General features: G+C 35.6%; 1 protein-coding gene across 50 annotated transcripts in view; it reads right to left on the bottom strand.

Moving 5' to 3' along the window:
• Positions 1 to 18,253, bottom strand: part of si:ch211-285f17.1 — a 293,770-nt gene that overhangs the window by 115,824 nt on the left and 159,693 nt on the right. For 14 of the 50 annotated variants that reach the window (XM_005162591.5, XM_073941545.1, XM_073941554.1 and 11 more), the window contains exon 1: positions 4,995 to 5,193. The exons of the other annotated variants lie outside the window; for them this stretch is intronic. The gene's annotated coding sequence lies outside the window, so the exon portion shown is untranslated. Of the gene's footprint in view, positions 1 to 4,994; positions 5,194 to 18,253 lie in introns of those variants that run through there. 50 annotated transcript variants of the gene reach the window in all.

Below are 18,253 nucleotides of genomic sequence, written 5' to 3'. Positions count from 1 at the left end.
CGCGGTTCGTTTGGAATATGTGAACAGGGCAATCGCGCTCTGTTCCGCGCCAAAGTAATGGCTCCGAGATTACTTGAAAGAGGTGGTCTCGGCTCGATTGAAATGAACCCTGGAGCGCTTCGATTGTAGTGAGAAAGCGATCCGATCTGAGCGCGGTTATATCACAGTGTTTTATGGATATGTAATAGGCTTACAGCTATATGAAGAGAGAATTATGAGTATGGCGGGAAGTTTTGCGAGTCTCGCGTCTCCCTCTCGGTCCTCAAATAGGCATCGTCGCGCACCCTTCTCACCCCTCCTCACCGCATCTCTCCTCAGACACGTCGCGCGCGCACCCTGTCAATCTCCACCAAACCACCACCTACAGCTAAGCGGGACGCTGCAAAATAAATCCTGACACTCTGACCAATGTAAGGAGAGTTTACTCACACGTGACTTGTTTTAGCTCTTTTGGTCCGATTAGAAACTTTGCAGTGTGAAAGCGAACCTCTCCAAGAGCAAAGAGCAACAATGTAACAATTGTAATCTCTGTTTCGGAACAACTGAATCGGTGTGAAAGCACCCTAAATGTGCTACTTTTTAAGGAAAGTAATGTGAAAATATTTAATGCCATTTTTTTTTTTTGCAGATTTATACGCTTAAAATTGTAATTTATCATTTTTAAATATAACTTCACCAAACACTCTTTGAATATAACAATGATTAATTGATTATCAAATGTTATGTGTAAAAGTTCCACCATAAAAAAAGACAACACCCCGTTGTTTCTATACATTAATTTTTGACTAATGGAAGTACCCAATACCCATCATTACAGTCCAAAGCAAGCCGGCTCCTCTGTTCATCATGCTTAAATGAGCATCAAATCTCCATCAGAGCAGCTGCCATAGTATTTGCATGGCCCTGTGAAATTGGACCATTCATGGGAATGAAGCAGCCAAACATGCAAATCCGAAAGTGCACCCACGCTTTGAACTGACAGCGTCTCCAGTGTGAGCTCATGACCCCGGAATGACCCACAACCGAACATTTTAATATATCAATTCACTCATGTCTGCTTTTGGCAGACAACGGAAATGATGGAGAACTGGGAAGGAGCCAAGCGGTTGATCTGTGACCAGCCGGGGTTGCTGCACTAAGATAAACGGCAATAAAGAAGCTGGTCCCAGATCAGCATTATGATGCACAAGACTGCACCTTCAACAAGAATACGATGCTGACAATATTATGCTTCTTTTAAATGTTTCTGACACCCAGCAACTGGGTAATTATGTAAAACTACCGTTAATGATTATCTAGTATAATTAGTGAGTGTTGGTTTGTGTTTCAAATGAGCATAAACAATAGCGTCTCACTCAGACTTTAATTAATCAACACACTTCCTTGTAAAGAACATAAATGAATTAATCTTACACTTCTAATCGACATAAGGTCTGACAGCAAGCCCAGTTTCTCCCAGAATGCATGGCCATATGTAAGTAATACTCTTAATGTCGTTGCATTAGCTGCGAAGCTTTCCAAACAGGACCAAATGGCTTTTTAATAGACTGTATCATGGTCCATTTCATTTGAAAGCACACGCTGACAGCTTCTTACCAGCATTACTGAAGGACTATAGTAGGCCCATACATATACATGTTGTCGTCACCTAAAAATTAGCGTATTATTGTCTCATTTAAACAACAAAAGCTCATTGTCTCTTTGCTAACTTCCAAAACAGGTACCTTTAGATACAAATCCCTGCAGTCTCCAGCTGAAATGAACAGCAGTGGCAGTAAAAACAAACAAATTTTATTCTATTCCACACAAATTATATTTAAATGTTGTTATTTTTTTAAAGGTTTAACGTGGCTCCTTTCATCATATTATACAGTTTTACATTTGTAGCGCTGTCCTCTCAGTAAATGTAGCTCGCTAGGTAAAGCACTGAACTTACATTGTGAAGGGAGGTATGATTCCAGTGAAACACAACTTTAAAGTATAGTTAAAGCAAGCTAAGTAACGTACTGTGCTGACAAAGTAAAATGGAAAAATTGGATATCTACACATTGTGTTTAAATACGTTTTGAATCATATGTAAAATATCGGTGACGTGATGGCGCAGTGGGTAGCGCTGCCGCCTCACTGCAAGTAGGTCACTGCTTCGAGCCTCGGCTAGATCAGTTGGCATTTTTGTGTGGTGTCTGCATGTTCTCCCCTTGTTGGTGTGGGTTTCCTCCAGGTGCTCTGGTTTCCCCCACAAGTTCAAAATGTTCAGGTTTTCCTTCTAGTGGTATGCGGAGGAATCAAATATGTCATATGTACATGCTACATATATTTCAAAATTTATCAAAAATGATTTATATATGAATATGATGACATTTATTTCTAAGGTCTAGGCAACTTTAATACTTTTGAGTACAGGAGTGTTTTTTTTTCATACTTTTTAAGAACAGTAATCATTAATTTTGAACTTTTAAAAGCATATTTTAATTAATTAAATTAAATAAAAAATAAAAAAAATTTAATTAAACGTTTTATTTTAATGTTTTTGTTTGTTTGTTTGTTTTTTACATATAACACAGTGCAGTGTTATTGTTCTAATTATTTATAATGTTTAAATTGGCTGACAATAATAAATATTTTTTATAATTATTAATCTCCCTCATTTTTTAACTGTGCAGTGCTGTAGCTGCTTCATCGGGCCTACTACACTACTGTATTTCAATGCTGCTCATTATGGTGGAACTTGGAAAGACAATTCTTTTCTGAGGTGGTACTTGATGAAAAAAGTTTGAGAACTACTGAGCTAAATCGTCCATATTGTATATGTGTGAATGAGTGTGTATGAACGTTTCCCACTGATGGGTTGCAGCTAGAAGGACATTCGCTGTATAAACATATTCTGAATAAGTTGGCGGTTCATTCTGCTGTGGCGACCCCTGATTAAAAAAGAAACTAAGTCGAAAAGAAAATGAATGAATGTAAAATATTGTCCCTATGTTTAAACCAGACTCATTGCAGGATTGTAGGTACATTTCAAGCATTTTCCATGATATACAACATGTATAATTTACAGTAGAGTGCATCCATTGTTAATGTAAAACGATGCAACTAATTGTTGTTTAGCTTATTGTCAAACATAGTTAACAATAGCACAGTTGACATTTTACACCATCTGTGCTTTAGCTCAAGATGCAAACCCCAAATCAGATATCACATGGCATCTCTAAAATTGTGCATTTCCATCCTATTACCAATTTTAAAAAGTGAGAGATTCACAGATATATCACAATAACAAACAATTGACAAACAATTAATCTACTATTGGTATATCCTAAATGTTGTACAAATAAATAAGGGAAAAATAATGATATGCCTCAATGCCTTGGAGCATGTCACATGCTTTTTCTGTCAGTGCTTTAGGGATAGTTATGCCTTCTTATAACCGATGTAACAGAGTTGACCAGAATGTACATAGATGTATTTGATAATATTTTTTCTTCTAGAAAAAGTCTTATTTGTTTTATTTCGGCTAAAATAAAAGCAGTTTTAATTTTTTAAACACCATTTTAAGGTCAAAATTATTAGCCCCTTTAAGCTATATATTTTTTCGATAGTCTACAAAACAAACCATCGTTATACAATAACTTGCCTAACTACCCTAACCTAATTAACTTAGTTGAACATTTAAATGTCACTTTAAGCTGTATAAAAGTGTCTTGAAAAATATCTAGTCAAATATTATTTACTATCATCATGGCAAAGATAAAGTAAATCAGTTATTAGAAATGAGTTATTAAAACTATTATGTTTAGAAATGAGTTGAAAAAAATAAACAGGGGGGCTAATAATTCTGACTTCAATAAATATGTATATATATATATATATATATATATATATATATATATATATATATATATATATATATATATATATATATATAAATAWATATATATATATATATATATATATATATATATATATATATATATATATATATATATATATATATATATATATATATATATACACTTGACTGTATAGGAATGTAATATATACTTGATATTAACTGTTATTATTCAAGATTTTCATTAAAGTTATTGTTTTTGAAAAGTAATAGAAGGTTCATCTTCTACATTTCTAACCCACCAGCTAAAGGTCATTTAGCTATAAAAAGAACTACTGTATAGCTCATAACAAACTTCTTGCATAAACAACAGGGGATGTTTTCCTATGTTACATCCCAACATCTGCATGTAGGTTTATCATGAGATGCTAGGATTTGAACTTGGTGAAAGTGATATTTACTTTAATAATTAACACAGTTGTTTTGGATACATTATAAACTGAAAATGTAGGTACCTATTAAAATTAATAAAACATTTATTTAGAAGATTCTTTCATATAAAGAGTTTCTTCGTTTTGCTGTCAAACCCCGCCCCCATCCCACACCTTGGCCCCAGCCAATTTAAAGTGTCCCTATAAACTTCTACTACTGTAAACTTAACACGCCGACACATGCCAACACCAAGCCCATTGCCTCACTCCATGCATCAACCCACGCAAACCAAAGCATGACAACTCAAAACACAAAACCTTAATGGGTTTTTCTTAATTAAATGAGAAACTGGCACGATGGGACAGACGATAAGTTATAATAAAAATCCAAACTACTGCTAAGTTTCAAACCTCCCGCAGTCCGTTCCAAGCGCCCCCCGCGCACACCTGGTTACAACTAGCACAGACCCCTGCCATTGTTGTCTTTTTAGTTCGCATCTTTCCAGCCGTGCCACAGTCCAGAATGAATCGCATATCGGGTTTCTTACTGCAACAGTAACACCAGAAAAGCAAACATGCGCGCGCCTTCTCCAGTTACAGATCGCGCTGCGTCCAGAAGTTTGCGCGCAAGACTGAATCGAGACGATCGCGCGAGCTTTCTGCAGAATACGCTGAGTTTATGAAGACAAGCTGCAAGTTTTTTTTTTTTTAAGTATGAGGAATTGTTACAATACCTTATTTCACAGTATACAGGCACGTCCAAAACAGTCGTCCTCAGTTCTGACTCTTTCTCAGTATTCCATGATTTGGAGGAAGGCTGATTTGTATGCCATGTCCTTTTAGTATGTATTCCCGGAGTTAGTACGGTTCACTCAACGGAAGAGTGCGGGAGGGAGTGTGTGTGTGTGTTGGAGGGTGTTTGGAGTGTCTCACGCGCCCCTCCTCTTCGCGCATTGCCTTAGCAGCTCTATGCGCGCTCACCTACTTGTAAACCGAGCCAAGACAGCTCTTACATCACACATTACTATGGTGACTTCAAATCCCCGTAACTCTCCACCCAAAATACCTGACTGATCATCACGTAAATAGAAATACGTCCGTGACTTCAAGGTTGCAATGTTAAATAAATCTTTAAACGCAAGCATGCAGCAAACTTTAGCAAATTTCACTTTGATGGAAGGTTTTCTGATTTAATTCAACATAAAAGTGTTTTGTGTTTAACTATTAGACCTAATCTGATTACTAATTTAATTAATTATTTAATAACAAATAAATGTAATTAATTTTATTAATTATGGAATGTTTAAGCACTTGTTCTATTCAGTCTCTGTAGCTTATTTTATTAGCTATTTTCAAATAACTTTTTAGTAATAATAATACAAAAATAAAATAATGAATATATTTTTATCAATATTGAATTCAATTTGAATTATGTTTATTATGTGGGCTATTCTATTGTTTACACTTAGATTCTGGTACAAGGTGCCTACATACATGTTTTTACATTATACTTATGTAATGTATGTAATTAAATCTAAAACGATGCTGTTGACCCATCCCTTACACCCTAACCCACCCTTAACCTACTCATATAATCAAATCTGTCATTATATATAAGCACAATAAGTACTTTATTTTTTTATGTACGTAGCAATTAAGGCCACTTAAAATAAAGTGGGCCCAATAATACTATATATAATACATGTAAATAAATGCTAACTATTAGAGTTATAGTTTCTTTAGTAGTGACTTCACACAATGAACCTGATATTAATTTACATATTTGTACTTCTATAGCTGACTGAAATAATAAAAACAAAACAAAACAAACAAACACTGAAATACAGATGTTCAGATCTAATGCAACTCTCCAGTTTCTTCTATGAATTAGACTGAGATAGAGGGCAATTGTCGTAAAACAACTGAGATGTAAAACAATTGTCGTAAAATTGACAGTATTACTGTCAATTTTGGTTGTCAATAATACTGTAAAATTTACAAGCGCAAATTTATTACAGTGTGCTTGTAAAGTTTGTAAGTAATACTGTAAAAATTGCCAGTAGTACTGGCAATTTTTGCATTGTATTTACAGCACAATTGTAATAATTACAATTACAATACAGTGCGCTGGTAAATTATACAGTATTACAGGCAATTTTTACAGTATTATTAGCAAAATTTACAAGCACACTGTAAATTAACAATCACAACTGTGCTGTATTTTTGTATTTACAGCACAATTGTAGTAATTAATTTACAATGTGCTTGTAAATATTACAGTAATATTGGCAATTTTTACAGTATTACTTGCAAAATTTACAAGCGCACTGTAAATTAACAATAACAGCAGTGCTGTAGTTTTACAGCACAATTGTATTTGCTAATTTACAGTGCGCTTGTAAATTTTACAGTGTTACTGGCAAAATTTACAAGTGCACTGTAAATTAATAATTGCAATTGTGCTGTATTTTTGTATAGTATTTACAGCACAATTGTAATAATTAATTTACAGTGAGCTAGTAAATTATACAGTATTACTGGCAATTTTTACAGTATTATTGGCAAAATTTACAAGTGCACTGTAAATTAACAATCACAAATGTGCTGTATATTTGTATTGTATTTACAGCACAATTGTAATAAATATTTTACAGTGCAATTGTAAATTTTACAGTATTACTGGCAATTTTTACAGTATTAGTTGCAACATTTACAAGCGAAGTGTAAATTACATAAACAGCGGTTCTGTAGTTTTACAGCACAATTGTAATTGTTAATTTACAGTGCGCGTGTAAATATTTACTGGCAATTTTTACAGTATTACTGGCTAAATTTACAAGTGCACTGTAAATTAATAATTGCAATTGTGCTGTATTTTTGTATTGTATTTACAGCACAATTGTAATAATTAATTTACAGTGCGCTAGTAAATTATACAGTATTACTGGCAATTTTTACAGTATTATTGGCAAAATTTACAAGTGCACTGTAAATTAATAATTGCAATTCTGCTGTATTTTTGTATTGTATTTACAGCACTTGTATTACAGTACTTGTATACAGTATTATTGGCAATGTTTACAGTATTACTGGCAAAATTTACAAGCGCACTGTAAATGAACAATCAAAACTCTGCTGTAGTTTTTACAGCACAATTGTAATTGTTCATTTACAATGCGCTTGTAAAATTTACAGTATTCCTGGCAAACAAAACTGCGAGTAATTCTGCAAATTGTCATTTTTTTACAGTGTAAACTAACCGCTAAACTTCTTGTGTTGTTGTGCGATTCATCACATCCCTGCTGATAGTGTTCAATGGTCAGCGATGTATCAACAACAGAACTCATACAAAATAAAGACACATTCAAAACAGCTTGCATGACACACAGCCTCTGCATCTTGTCCTGATTAATGTAGCACTGAACAAATTCGAAACGTATTACTGACCTTTAAAACAATCTAGGACTTAATACTGTTTGTGCTACTATTTTATTATAACCAGTCTCTGAGAAGTATCGTAAACAAAAAGCAAATGATTAACCATTTAAATAAGAATACGGCGGAAAAAAAGGTTGGTCAAGTGTATGGTTGACTGAGCACTAAACCAATCAAAATTCCTCTCTCTCTTCCTAATTTCCTGTGTGTGTGTGTGTGTGTGTGTAACTCTGCTGCACTGTTACACATTCACACATATGCACACTCACATTCTAGAGCCAAGCACTCTCCTTCTCGAGGAGCTGTCAATCACCTCCATTGTTCAGTTGTGTACGACTTTAAGAGCAGGTGAGAAGCCTTTTGTTTTCAATCAGTGTAAACACAGGCAACACTCCCTCGCTCACCCACTGTTGGGAGGCGTTCGGCCCCCTGCCCCCATCTTTTCTCTTTAATACCCCCTGGGGCAATCCAAATAACATTCCACAGACCCACTGAGTGGATGAGTATGGGCAAAACGAGAGAGAAGAGAGTGAAAGAGTGCATTTTATAGGGAGCATGCTGTTCTAAAGCCATCTTCACATCACAAAACAATACTTCCACAAGTTTTGTGTATATAACTTACAGGTTGTGCTCTGAAGGATGTTCAACCAAAAATATATGCTTTAAAAAGGCTACACAAAGCAGATTTAAAAACCAATTATATATATATATATATATATATATATATATATTTTTTTTTTTTTTTAGTGGAACCCCTATTTCTAGTCTCTCTCAAATGCTCTAATAGAATTTTCTTCATGCTGCTCTTATTGACCCAACTGACCAAATGCATTGTGATTAGCCAGAAACTTCCAGTATGTGTCCAAAACATCAAACCCCTCACCATAATAGAGGGTTTGTACTTATGTCAAGATTTGGTCAGTGAATAGGTGGTAAATGATACCTATAAGTGGTATTAGTTATTGGTAGACAAGTCTTTTTATTGGGCAAAATATGACAGGAATGGTCTCCAAACTTTGAAGAATCTATTATTTGAGCCGTGGGTGCTTTATTTAAGTTTTTCAAGCTTTAGATATGCCATGACATTTTCTAAATATTTAGTATGTGTTAGTGGTTCAGTTGACTTCCATTGCAGAGGTATAAGCCTTCGGGCCAACAAAGAAGAGAACGCTAGTGCATTTCATTGACCTGCTGGTAGTGCAAGGTTTCTGGTGTCACATTAAATATTGCCATTACTGGATCTGGTTGTATCTCCTTTTCGCATATATAAGAAAAAGTCTCAAACAACGCAGACCAAAATGGTCTTACGCATGGACACGTCCTCAACATATGACCTAAAGTGGCCTCATCTCTGTGGCACTTAGAACATGTTGGATCAATTTCTGGGAATATTCTTGACTTAATTATTGTATTAGCCTAAAATTAGATTTTTTTGACTGAAGATGATAAGAAAAAAAAAAAAAGATGAAACATGAAGATGCCCTGGAAATCCTGGTTGGTTTTACCCAACTACAAACACCTTTTGTTCCTCAGAGAGTTATTCTCTCTCCCTCTCTCTGTCTCTCTCTCTCTTTCTCTTCTGCTTGATTTGTTATAATGTTTGACAGTTTATTTTACTCTATTTTTTCCAGTTCAACTGATTAGTACAGTCTAAAACATGACAATAATTGATCATTCTCTGCAGCAATAATCAGTCAGATATGTGAGTTTCAGATGGTTCAGTGTGCTCGTTTACATTCTGTGCCACAAAATGACCGACTGTTGACACATCTTGAAAACACTCTATAGCAGGGGTGGACAATCAATTTTTCCAAGGGGCCATATTAGATTCTGAGGCGGTTTTATTGGGCCAGACCAATACCGTTAATTTGTTTTAAAAAAATTCAGTGAAACTATTCAATAAACATTCATAAACAAAATCTGAATGATCAATTTTACACAAAAGTACTTTAAAGAACAGCATCCCAATATCAACTTTATAAAAATGCAGTGACTTGTTTGTTTGATCACTTTATTTTTTTCTTTCCTTCTGTTCGTCCGTCTGTCCGTTCGTTCGTTCGTACATTCTTCCATCCATCCATCTATCCATTCATTCTTTCATTTACATAATTTTTTGTTCAGTGAGAAAATTCTAGCCGGCGTTGAACTGAACAAGTGCACTGAAGTCAGGTTGAATGTGAGGTGAATATGTGATGTAATGATCATCATTGAGAGAGGATCTGTATCTGCATTTGTTAAATCGTTAATCTGAGGTAATTAGTCTACCTTTATTACTATGTAATTCCATACAAAGTGTGAAGCTGCCTGGTTAGTTCGTGTCTCACGAGTCGTTGTTTGTTTGTTTGTTTGTTTTATGATTGTTTATGAGCGTCAAAAGTGGCGGATCTGTTTGGCGAAAAATCTGACTGATTGCATGTCACTGCATATCACACGACTGAAACGATATAACTAGAGAAATCCCCACTGTGTTGAGCGAGAGCGCTCACTGAACAGCGCAGCATCGTTGACGTAAGCGCGCACAGGCCCGATTGTAATGTGAGTGCGGGCCTTCGGGTGAGACGGGAGGGGGGACAAGCGTGCTTTGGCCCGGTTCGAGGCAACTGTACATAGTGTGAGTACGGCCTAAAAGCAACTTTATAGGAAAAATAATGCTCAATATTTTCATAGTACTATGCATTTACATTGCAACTTGTTGGCCTTGACATACAACATCTCCATGACATAGCAGCGACACTACAATTCAGAAAGCTTCTTTCTTTCTTTGCATGGATGGATGGATTGGATGGATGGATTGGATGGATGGATGGATGGATGGATGGATGGATGAATGGATGGATAGATGGATGGATGGATAAATGAATAGATGGATGGATGGATGGATAGATGGATGGATGGATGAATAGATGTATGGATGGATGAATAGATGCATGGATGGATGGATAAATAGATGGTTGGATGGATGGATGGATGGATGAATAGATGGATGAATAGATGGTTGGATGGATGGATATGATGGACAGATAGATGGATTTAAAAATGAATGGATAATTGAATAGATGGATGGATGGATGGATAAATAGATAGATAGATGGATTAATGGATGAAAAGATGGATGAATAGATGGATGGATGGATGGATGGATGAATGGATGGATGGATAAATAGATGAATGGATAAATATATATATGGATGAATGAATTGATAATTGAATGATTGATAATTATATATGGATTAATGGATTGATGGATGGATGAATAAATAGATAGATGAATGAATGAATGAATGAACGAACGAACAAACGAACGAACGAACGAACGAACGAATGAATGAATGAATGAATGAATGAATGGATAGATGGATGGATGAACAGGTACATGGAAGTATACATAGATGAAAGAACGAAGGGTTGGATGGTTGGACGCATAGATATATGGATGGATGAATGAATGGTTGGGTGGATGAATGAATGGATTGATAAATAGATGAATGGATGGATAGATAGATAAATAGATGGATGGATGGGTGGTTTTTAGGCAGTACTGAAGCATTGTTTTCTGTTGGACAGAATAAATCCCTTTTGTGGGCATGCCACATTATTAAATTACACATTAACAGCAAAGGAAACGTCACAAAGCATCATGTGTGGCCACTTTTAGATTTAGTGAGTCACTAAAATTGTCTTTGTCACTTTTCCTAAATGTTCTGCCTTGAATGTGAAACGGAACAGAAAATGGAAATATTAGGGCATGAACTAACAGCAAAAATGTGTCAGTTTGATATATGATACTGAATTCAGTTCTCACCTCAGGCAACAGAGACTGGGCACAAAACACTGAAAATGGATTCCATCAGCCAAAAGGGGAAACATATAAAACAAAACTCCACCTGTTCAGAGTGAGGGGTCAATCTGTTTATAACCGTATCAAGTATTTTGGAGACTCGAGAGTTTGGATTAAAAAAATAAATGTTCACAGTATCCATAAAAATGATCAAATAATGCATGGAGTTAATATGATGAGTTGGCTGAGAGGTGATCCCTGTAGTCATTACTGAAGAATGTGCAGCACATAGATGGCTGAACCTCATATTCACACACTGAATGCTGTTTCATCTTTCTTGGATGCCATCATTAACTGCAGAAACTGCTCACATCACTCAATGAGTTAAACACAAATGTTGGCGTTTTTTAAGAAAGACAAACTTTTCTATCTTCATTTCTTCACTGTATTTTTCTGGGACATCTACACATACCAGACGAGTCAGAACTCAAGATCTAGAACAAAGAAAACCTCTGCACAACCTTTAGCTGACCTTTAGAAGCCCAAAAGATAATGAATACACACAAGGGAGTGTTACAACACTGAGAAAAGTTTAGTGGAACTTGCAATGTTTTAACGATTTTATTCACTGCAATTAGAACTGCATAATTTTGGTGCAAAAAAAAAAAAAAAACTGACGTCGCATTATACAGTAAGGAAAATAAGTATTGAACACGTCATGATGCTCCTGGAAAAATATTACTAAAGGAGCTGTTGACATGGAATTGAACCAGATTTTGGCAAAAAAAAAAAATAAAAATTACAAGAATAAAATTTTTTTTTTTAAATAAAAAATGAGACAAGGTGAAAGTACTGACCTAGTGAAATGTATTTAATTTTCTGTGTATGATGGCAGCTAAAAGACTCATATGGCTCATATGTCTCATATGGACAATTTAGTCACATGCATTGCTTAGGTGTGAGTTTTTCACAGTCTTCAACAAAGTGTAAAAATCTTGATGGTTCTGTGGGTCTCGACTATCAAATCTGATCTTTATTTTGTAGTCTCTATTATATTCAATTCAGGTGTTTGGGTGGGCCATTCTACAGTTTGATTTTCTTTCTCTGAGACCTTTTAAGAGCTTTATTGACAGTGTTTTGGATCATTGTCTTGCTAAAAAAAAATGTCCACCCTGGTTTAATCTTCATCCTTCTGGTAATGTAGATGATGGGCTGCAGCAGATAATATTAACACAACGACGAAGGGCAGAGGGTTGCTGAAGAACTACTGAGAGATTTCAGCTGCTGTCTGGGCTTTCCACGCTTTTCTACACCTCCCTTTCTTCATCTGTTCAATACTTTTTCGCTGTGTCATTTCATTTTATTACACAGAACTTCATTTGTAAACTAATTATTTGTTTTCTTTGCATATATGGATTTCTTTGGTTGTTACAATATCTAAATTTTAAGTCAACAGCACCTTTATGAATATGTTTTCTGAGAAAAATAGTGACGCTCTCAATACTTATTCCCCCATATACATTCTGCAATGTGAATGCAATTTCACCAGATTACCCGAATAGCTCTATTTGGAGAGAATTCATGATTTTAGATTGATTGTGATGCTTTTGTAGGGAGGTACAACGGGATAAAATGTATTAAACATATTATAAGCATGGATAAATGCTACAATGAAAAAGCAAAAGTGAAATAAAAAGCGCTTTAAGGTTTTCTGGGGAGTCTAATACAGCATTCAGATGCTGAAACTGTAAAATAAATGTCAAATGTAAAATAAAACAGTATAGTTTTCAATGTATAAATACTTTAATACACTTAATCTATGTTAAAGCTACAAACATCTTCATTTCAAGAGTTCCCACTTAGATATGCTTAGCATTTATAGCAGGTTTAGCATGCTGTCTCGGGAGAGAACACAGAGCTCGGAGATATTTGAGCCCAGGGCTCCCGCCCAGTCAATAAGCTTATCAGGGGCTCTGAGATCAGGTAGGTCTCGATAGCTCCCCCTTTAAAAAAGGGAGAGAAAGGAGGAGATGGGGTGGAAGTGGGGAATCTTCTGAAACGAAGATAGAGCAGTAAGGAGAAAATGATCCATTTATAGTAAACTAGGATCACTCTGATTGGATTATTACTGATTACAGATGAGCGGCCAGCAGTGCTTAATCATATCACATGCTCCCCTCGAAATTAGTTTATAAAACTTCACTTCTTGTACCCAAATGGTATAAATATATAAGATATAGATATATAAATGCTGACACCGGCACAGGCCTTAAAGGGCCATGACACCCCCCACTTTCAGTTAAAGTCTACTTCAGAATTTTTTCAAAAGATCCATGATTAATGGGCATGGAGCTCCGCAAGCATAGGGCAGGAGTGGGCGTGGCCAGCAGGGGAGAAGGGGAGCGAACGACTGTTGTTGACAGTTAGCTCACAAAATGAGACAAACCGTGAGGAGACGCATGAGTATATAGTTCACAAAGTTAAAATGCAACGAAATAAACAGTTATTTAACGCCCTGCTACATTTGTTATTCGTAATTTCATATACACATAACCACAATTTATATCATTATAAAGATAAGTGTGTTCATATAAACACTATAAATGAGGATTCTCCTTCGATCCCCGGGTCTAAATTATAGGTCTGAATGCAGACTCAGTGTAGCAGGTCTCCTGACCTGCCTATTTTAACCATTAGCCCTGTTGGTAATCTGGAGGATTTAGGCAAACACAGCAGCATGGCGATGTGTCTAAATGTGAACTAACTCCTGATAAAAGTCAACGTCTGCCATTCTTCAATTCTCGTACTGCTCTCCCGACAAAAATGCTTGCAGCACACACACAGCTTTGCTGTATAATCGGCCCTGACAAGATCGCGGGGAAAAAACATGCAACAAACCCCGTGGATCATGGAAACAAACACATAAGAGCCTTCATGAATGGCTACTGCGTGCCGTGGGTCTGTGTCTCACAGCTTGCTTGAAACTGGCAGGTCTGCCTTCGGAAAGCACGTGCTCTCATGAATAATTATGCAGCCGGCTCTTCTCAGAGGATAAGAAAACTCCGCTATGAATAATAATGAGAAACAGACGCGTCATCATTGCACTTGCAGTACTGCGCTACATCGCCGATTTAGATCCCGCCCCAAAAATCATTTTAAACCCGGAAGCTAAAATTAAATGACAAAAGCTCAAAATTATCCAGTTTTCCCCACAATTAAAGCTGACAGGTGCTAACATTGTCTTAACTGATGCTCAACACACACACATCTGTTAATATAAAAAAAAGTTCTCCAGGGTGTCCTGAACCTTTAAGAACCAATATAAATGACTCTTTCACATGAACTTTGGTTCATGTAATGAACTGTAATGCCAAGTCAATGTTGCAGATCCTGCAAATCCTAACTGCAACTATTTAATGATAGATATATAAGCAACTTGAATGTTACTTCCTGCTCCTACCTGGCTTTGAGTAATAAACCTGATGCAGTAAAATCTAGGTGAATGAATGATCAAAGAAATATTTTTTACTTTCTTTTCCTGGTATTGCAACATGGGTTATTTGTGTGATGATGACATGATACTGCACTTACTATTCATTGGTTTTAGTCATGTGGCTTTAGTCATAAAATTTATAACCATCAATTTCCATTAAAGGTTTGTGCAAAACTGTTGCTTGTGGATTTAAAAGTTTATATAAACGTGTAAATGTAAAAACTGTCATGTACGCATGTAATGCATTTCAATTAAACACAAGTAACATGACTAAAACATTTCCCCCTCACACTATAATTCATAAAAAAATAAGGCATTTTGAGGGATGTAAACAAAAACAATGGTCCCAATGTATTTTCAAATGTATACATTTTTAATGTATACATCTATAGCTTCTAAGCTTAGCTTCTAATATCTATAGCTTCCAAGAATCAAAAAAAAGAGACACATATTGATTAATAATGCTATGGTATCTGTTTCAACATGAAGTTATGATTGAATTTCCTTTTGTTACAGTAATGAAATAGTTTGATAACAAGCAGGAAATGTTCATGGGCTAAAGACATCACCACATTGAAATGGTCTATATCATAGTCATTGCACTAGGCATTATTTTTCATTTAAAAAGACATATGTGTGTTATACAAGCATTATTACATGGCTTTCTGGAATACTTGGTTCTGATTGGTCAATCATGACACTTTAATATTTATTCTCAAATAACAGTGCACATAAATGCCACCACAAAGTCATTATAATGAGTGGGGGAATGGCAGTTTTCTTTAAAGGGCACGAATTTTACCCCTTTTTCAAGATTTTAGAGAAGTCTTTTATGTCTCAAGAATGTGTCTGTAAAGTTTCAGCTCAAAACACCCATCAGATTATATATCATACTTTTAGAATATTGGCTTTTCTGCTTTGAACACAATGTAGCTGTTTTTGTTGACTGTGCCTTTAATGCTAGTTCCACCATTTCCACGTGCCAGTCAGAGTGGGTTACAATCTCAGCCTTAGCTGCATCAGATAAACAGCACAGTGACAGACTTGAAAAAAGCAGATCTCATGTAAAGTTTGTGAGAAATACTACAGTAAGAATTTTCCCAATGATTATTTGATGTATTTGTTGTGGAGTTGCAACGATGTTTCACACAATGTCGTTACAAAGTTCATGCACGCACACACACACACACACACTCACACAAACACACACACACACACACACACACACACACACACACACACACACACACACACACACACACACACACACACGCACACACACACAGCATGTGCGTATAAATTTGCACTGATTTTGCATGGCAAATGTGACAGGATACAGGTTAATAATCACTGCTGTATGGATATCCGTTATGTTTATGTGTTATGGATTGCAGCGTCTTCTTTTAGAATTGTCCTGATATACGGCTGTGGTGATAAACAAAAGACGGTAAAATTGCTGTAACTCATTACAAACATGCAAACATTTAAAAAAAAAAAATTTGATCCAATTGATGATGATTGATGATCACAGTGAGCTGATAAAATCTTTTAAACCCAGTTGCTTTGAGCATGTCCTGTCTTATTGATATGATTAAACGAGTTACTACATAGACATACGCACCAGTCAATTAAATTGGTGGATGGGCAAAGCTACATTGTGGTGGGCCTTAAACTGTGAGGGATTTGGATCCAATTTTAACATCAGAAAATAAAAAAGAGACTTTTTGTCTTTATATCGCCCCAATATGGCTGAGGACACACTATACCTACACACAGTTCTGTCCAAACAGCAATAAAAAGATGATCATGGTGGAATCATTCATCTATATTAGACAATTATTTATAGCTTGACATATCTTGTCAACTCCTAAAGGTTGTCAGAGTTAACATATCCATTTATGTTTCATTCATGTATTTTCTTAAAACTGATTAAAAATGACTTGAATGTACCTGACCAAACCATCCCCATTGCCAAAAGGTCCAGAATTTGTCCTTTTAATTATTTTATGTAATTTATATTATATATTTATTATATAATAAATAAAATACATTTATATTTAACATATGTTGTAATAAAGTGTAATTTTAAATAATTATGGATAGTAATTTGAATCCCATGGAGCCTCAAAGCCACAATAATGGGACGCGAGTCACGTGACATAACCCACAGCGTAGTAACATTTGAATCGTTGATGGGACATTCATACTGAGTTACGCTGTGAGTCGAAAAAAGCAACAGAGGCAGAAAAGGCAGGCAGCTGCGTCATTATCAGAAAATATTGAGCATATGTTCAAAAAGACTGCCAAACAGGGTAAAGCTAAAGTTACTTACTTCCTAACAGATGAAAATCTGTCCCTATCCATGAGGTTCTAGGCTAAACTGACCGTCCTTTATATCTATTGACTTGTCCAGTACATGACCTCTCTTCCCTATCATCATTTTTTTTCTATCCCACAAAGGCTTTAATAGCAAGCGGAGTCCTCAGCTGTCAGATGTCACTTCACAGCAAAAGGTGCTAATCCCGTTACGTCTGTGTTTTTTAGGCTGTTTGGTCACTTGATTCATTTAATTCTGATCGGATATAAATCCGATCGCTCAAACCACTTCAGAAGGTGATCTGGGATGAATTTCAGATGAAACTGGACAGGTCTAATAATTTTTTAGACAAAATTAATATAAATAAAAACAAATTATGACCTGGAGAAAATCTGACCTGTGCCTGAAACACCTGTAGGTGTGTTTTTTTACACCAAAATTCTATTAAAAAACATGGTTATTATAAGTATAAAACATGTTCTTACTTTTCAGGCCTGTAGCCAGGGGGTATTCAGGTGGTTCGGAAGACCCACTTCTCACAAAGGTCCAGAATTCGTCCCATACATGAGCTCATTTCTCCTATTTTGACTGCTATGCTATTATAATTAATGAAAATAATCCATCGTAAAAGGCTTGAAGACTAAACGGAATCCTCGGTCGGCTGTTGCCTCGGTGGGACTATAATCTGATGTAAGAGAAGTCTTCTTTAGCTACTGTATTGTTTTTAAACAGAGAAAACAATTCACAGGTAACTTTTATTCTAAATCTTGGACCTTATTTTCTGAAATAATAAAAAGGTGTAAAGCACCAGAAGCGGACCATATTAAATTTGGCTGTTGTCCAGGAATTTTTAGATGTACTTTTTTTTTTTTTTTTACCAAATAAGCTAGAAAAATTCAGAAGAATTCATTATTATTGTTTTATTATTATTGTTGTCATCATTATTGTTATGTTTAAATTATTATTTTTT

This window comes from Danio rerio, chromosome 24 (genome assembly GCF_049306965.1).
Source record: "Danio rerio strain Tuebingen ecotype United States chromosome 24, GRCz12tu, whole genome shotgun sequence".
In the NCBI taxonomy this organism is placed as follows: domain Eukaryota; kingdom Metazoa; phylum Chordata; class Actinopteri; order Cypriniformes; family Danionidae; genus Danio; species Danio rerio.
Note: the sequence above shows the minus strand (reverse complement) of the source record. Positions and strands in the feature narration are given on the sequence as shown.